The sequence below is a fragment of the Lolium rigidum genome, chromosome 7 (genome assembly GCF_022539505.1).
Source record: "Lolium rigidum isolate FL_2022 chromosome 7, APGP_CSIRO_Lrig_0.1, whole genome shotgun sequence".
Classification (NCBI taxonomy): Eukaryota; Viridiplantae; Streptophyta; class Magnoliopsida; order Poales; family Poaceae; genus Lolium; species Lolium rigidum.
The window spans coordinates 290,401,897-290,407,913 of NC_061514.1; positions in this window are offsets into that span (position 1 = coordinate 290,401,897).

Consider the following 6,017-nt stretch of genomic DNA (forward strand, 5'->3'; position numbering starts at 1 on the left):
TAGGATCCTAAGTCCCCGTGATTAACATGCTAGTCCCTGGATCATAAGCTAGCACTCACGGTCGATGAAATACCATGTAAAACACAATGTCATTATTACACGAATCGAATAAATCCAGAGTTTAATTTATTACAACTTTGCATAGCTCAAGGCTAGCTCAAATAAAAGCAACGGAAAACTTAAGATAAATTGAGTCCATCAACGCCACGGGCTCATTGAGTGTAGACCCGCGATCCTAGCGCACCTTTCTTCAACCTTCGTATTCGCACATGAGTGCAGACCAAAAACATTTGGTCAATACTTTGAATGTATGGCAAATTACACCAAGAAGGAGAAAATTGACTAAATCTACATGTAGGCGGACAAGAGGAGGCTTGAGGTTTATTTGCGTAAAGCCAATTTTTACTTAGTAAGAGAGAAAATCTTTTACCCTACTTTGCAAAATTTTGATAAATAAAATTGGCCGAGTGGATCACATGGATATTACACACCAAGTGTCCAAATCAACCTAACACTTGGATATGACACACCAAGTCCCGAGCACTTGGATATTACACACCAAGGCCCCAAAACCCACCTATGAACGATATTACACACGCCATAGGGTTTTGAAAATTCTTTTGAAAAAGAGAGAGGAAATCCTTCAGAGGCTCCATCCTTCAGATGCTCACAATTGTCCTGTTACCGTGGACACGGCTGATCGATCAGAGTTAACACTCTCGAGAGGTTGCGCTCTTTACCCACAATTCACAACCAAGCCCTTTTGCCAAAATTCTTCATCTTCATTAAGGCCAGGACGAGGTCACGACGAAGCTTTTCCTTAGTAGCCCCTCCACCTTCCGGATCCGCCCGTGCCCAAAATACCTCCCAATGGCGGTACCCGGGTGAGGTTTCCCACTAAGTACTTAGCCAAGACAGAGCCCATATTGTATTGTGGTTGCACCGGAAGCTTCGACATCCGGAACGTGGCGGACTTCTTTGATCCTGGGCGGCAGTCCTCCACCAATCTCCACACTCGTTGTCCCGTCAAAACCATTCCGCCCAGAAGAAAACTTAGTTTTATTTTGAAGGAGGATTTTGGGAGAAAAGTTGCGCTCATAAACAGAGCTCAAGTACTTAGAAAAATTTCTTGTTTCAAACCCCTTTCGATATTTACGTAGCATAAGCATAGCACTTAGAAAAATTTAGGCATTCCTATGGGCGGGATATCAAGTGGAATTATTTCTAAGTATAACTCTACTCATGGCAATCTACAAAAATCACGCGACTTGCAAAATATTCACCAAGTAAAATCTACCAAAATATCCTACACATGCATACTAATCATTTGAAGGAAAAAGACATGCATAGTAGAAAACTTAGGACAACATGAACAAAGGTGTAACTTGCCTTGATCCGAACAGCACTCTAAGCAATATTCCTCCTCAGCAGCACTCGCGCACTCCGCACAATCTATCGCAAAGGTGAAAAATAAATCAATGAATAACCAATGCAACAATAATGTTTCACACTATATGCATGCATGCAATTATGATATGATGATAAAATACTTCAAATTCGACCAAAATATAATGCATCAAGTCTAACATGCAGGGGACATCCCAACATTGATTTTCAACATGTATTAATTAAATAAGATTTATATTATATGTTCAAATTGAGGTTTAAGATTCAATATTACAAACGTGATAATTAGTTGCTTATAATTCGAAAATTCCAACTTCAAGGTGTAGATAATAAAATTCTGAAACTAACGCAAAAAGAATCGATCAAAACGGAGTTACGGTTATTTAATTATGATTTTCGAAAGTATTCAGATTTTGTTATTTTTACGTAGGGACGTGGCGCGTCTCGGAATATCCGATCTTGATCTGACGGTTGTGGCGCTCCTCGGCTCCGGCTTCGGCTCGCGGCTTGGCTGACGGCTTGGCTCGACTTCAGCTTGACTCGGCTTCAGCGGCTCCGGCCGACACGTGAACAATTCAACGTACTAATATACTAAAATCAATTTTTAGCTGATAAACTCAAAAATTCTATAATTTGCAAAATTAGTATCAGTGGATAGGGAATTTGATTACGAATTCAACGCAAAAAACAAAATCTAAAACGAAGCTCTAGATTTGAAGTTACGAATTTTTGAAGTTTAACATGCGACATGAGCTAGCACTACTCTACAGATCGATTGGATCGTGCACGCGAGGAAAAAAAAAACATTGCACGAACATGTGCTGCTACCGATTCTCTATACGTATAAATAGAGCTAGCTCTATACAGAGTGTTACCAGGTGGCTGTGGACGACGGAGGAGACGTTCGCGGTGGTCAGGTGCGGATGTCCACGTCGGTGTGCTGGCGGGCTCCGAAGGGCGACGATGTGCGGGTCGACGAGAGATCTTCTTCCCCGTTCTTGTCAGCGATTCTCCTCGTTCCAAACAGCGTCTATCTCCGACTGGAAACGACGAACTCCGGCGAGACTCCGGCGTTGTCGTCTGGTTGTTTCCGTGGTCCTGCGTGAGGGGAAAAGAGGTGAGAACGACGCGGTCGACGATCTAGAAAGCTTGGAGAGGAAAGTGGAGGCAGGGAGGTCCTGGAACCTCGTCTTCAAATTCGCGGACGGCGGAACTCCGGCGAGATCGGAACGGGCTCTCTGGTGGTCTAGGGTTTGCGATTTTTAGAAAAACGGAGAGGGGCCGATGCGGGAGTATATATGGAGGAGTTTTCGTGGAGTAGGGGGCACGGATTTGAACGGAATCGGAGCGAAAAATCTGGGGATTTTCGAGTTGGTTTGGGAGTCCCGTGTTCTCGTCGAACTATGCAGGAGGTTGAAGACGATACGGATCAGTAGGGCCCAGCTGTCAGCGTTTTTAGAAAGGAAAAAAAAACAGGAAGATACGCTGCTGTCCTGCTGCTATGCGGCCATACGCGCAAGCGTGCGCAGAAGGAATCCAACTGGGTTGGCTTGGTCCTACCTGGTTCGGTCCTCTTTTTTTTCTTTTCCACGTCTTCTTTTTTATTTGTTTCTTATCTCATATGATCCATATAAATTTCAAAAGAGTAAAACAAAAACCAGATAAAATCTGTGAGATTATTTAATTAGATTTCAGACTTAACCAAATATGCAAATTTCAAAATAGTATGCCATGATGATATGATGCAACTGTTAACATCCTTAATTGTAAAAATTTGGGATGTTACAAACCTACCCCCCTTAAAAAGAATCTCGTCCTCGAGATTCAGGTTGGCTAGCAAATAGGTATGGGTATTCTGTCCTCAAATCTTCTTCACGTTCCCATGTAGCTTCTTCCTCTGAATGGTGATTCCATTGAACTTTGCAAAACTTAATGGTCTTAGTTCGAGTAAACCTTTCAGCCGTTTCTAGGATTTTAACGGGCTTCTCCTCATATGTGAGATCACTTTCCAACTGAACCTCCTCTAGCGGAACTGTATCTCTCAATGGTGTATCGGCCATTTCCGGGTGACACTTCTTCAGCTGTGACACATGGAACACATTGTGGACGGCTGATAGGACTTCTGGCAATTCCAGCTGATATGCAACTTCTCCTTTGCGTGCTTGAATCTTGTATGGTCCTATAAAACGTGGCGCTAACTTTCCTTTGATTCCAAATCTTTTAACTCCACGTAGTGGTGAAACTCTGAGATATGCCCGGTCTCCTATTTCATAAATTACTTCCCTACGCTTAGAATCAGCGTAACTCTTCTGTCTGGATTGTGCTATTTTCAGTCGATCACGGATAAGTCTTACTTTTTCTTCAGCTTCTTTGATCATGTCAGGCCCAAACAAATTGCGCTCTCCTACTCCATCCCATAGTAATGGAGTTCTGCACTTCCTACCATATAGTGCTTCGAATGGAGCCATCTCAATGCTTGATTGGTAGCTATTATTATATGAGAACTCGCGTACGGTAAATTCTCATCCCAAGCTGGATCCATAATCTAGAGCACAAGCCCTCAACATATCCTCTAGGATTTGATTCACCCTTTCACGTCGACCATCAGTCTGCGGGTGAAATGATGTACTAAATTCAAGTCTGGTGCCTAAGGTTTCATGTATTTGGCGCCAAAACTTTGATGTGAACTGAGTACCTCTATCTGAAACAATACCTTTAGGAACTCCATGTAAGCATACAATTCTGGACATATAGATCTTAGCTAACTTAGCGCTGGTGTATGTGGTTTTCACAGGTATGAAATGAGCCACCTTTGTTAAATGATCAACCACTACCCATATAGAATCATATCCAGATCGAGTCTTGGGTAATCCTGTGATAAAATCCATACCTATCTTGTCCCATTTCCAATCAGGTACAGGCAACGGTTGTAACAATCCTGCTGGTTTTTGATGTTCTGCTTTGACTCTGTTGCACACATCGCATAAGGCAATATACTCAGCGATCTCTCTCTTCAGGTTACTCCACCAAAACCTTTCCTTCACATCCATGTACATTTTTGTGTTACCCGGATGTATCGAGTATGGCGAGTCGTGAGCCTCTTGAAGGATTAACTTCCTAATTTCAGAGTTATTGGGCACACACAAACGCTTTTCAAACCATAGTGTTCCCTGTTCATCCTCATGAAATCCTTTTGCCTTGCCTTTACTCATGTTTACCCTTATTTCATCCATTTCCTTGTCTTCCTTTTGGGATTCTCTAATCCTGTCTAGCAATGTAGGCTTTACCTCCATCGATGCTAAATATCCTTCTGGAACTATCTCCAATCTAAGATCTTTAAATTGTTTACACAAGTCCCCTGGCAATTTTCCAGCGGTGAGTCCATTTACATAGGCCTTACGGCTTAAGGCGTCAGCTACAACATTAGCCTTTCCAGGATGGTATTGCAAACTCAAGTCATAATCCTTTATAAGTTCTAACCATCTCCTTTGCCTCATATTCAGCTCCTTACGTGTGAATATATATTTCAGACTCTTGTGATCCGTGAACACATCACAATGCTTTCCCATGAGATAATGCCTCCATACTTTAAGTGCATGCACAACAGACGCTAATTCTAAGTCATGTGTAGGATAATTCCTTTCATGATTTTTCGGTTGACGTGAGGCATATGATACTACCTTTCCTTCTTGCATTAGCACACAACCAAGTCCTTGACGAGAAGCGTCGCAATAGACTTGGAAATCCTTCTGAATGTCTGGCAGGCATAAAGCGAGTGCGGTCACTAGGCGTTTCTTCAACTCTTGAAAACTAGCTTCGCACGCATCGGTCCAAGCAAACTTCTTTTCCTTCTTCAACAACTCGGTCATGGGCTTTGCTATCTTGGAAAAGTTCTCGATGAACCTTCGATAATACCCTGCAAGTCCTAAGAAACTCCGGATTTCACCCACATTCTTAGGTGACTCCCATTACGTCACGGATGCTACTTTACTTGGATCCACGGCAACTCCATTTGCTGACACTATGTGACCAAGGAACCCAACTTCGTTTAACCGAACTCACACTTGCTTGAACTTGGCATACAATTTATGTTCTCTAAGCTTCTCCATGATTAAGCGTAGATGCTTCTCATGCTCTGCTTCATCCTTGGAGTAGATGAGTATATCATCTATGAATACAACTACAAACTTGTCCAAGTATTCCATGAAGACCTTGTTCATCATAGTCATGAAATACGGTTCGGGGCATTGGTTAAACCAAACGACATCACGAGTATATTCATACAAGCCGTACCTTGTGGTGAAGGCGGTTTTGGGTATGTCTTGTCCTCGAATTTTCAATTGAAAATACCACCGATCGAAGATCAATTTTGGAGAATACTCGCGCCCCCTTCAATTGGTCGAATAGGTCGTTGATATTGGGTAGAGGATACTTGTTCTTAATTGTCACCTCATTAAGCGAGCGATAATCCATAACTAACCTCTTACTTTTATCCTTCTTCTCCACAAACAATACGGGTGCTCCCCAAGAAGACGAACTTGGTCGAATAAAACCTTTATCTAGTTGTTCCCTGAGTTGCTTCTTAAGTTCTTTCAATTCCTCCACATCCA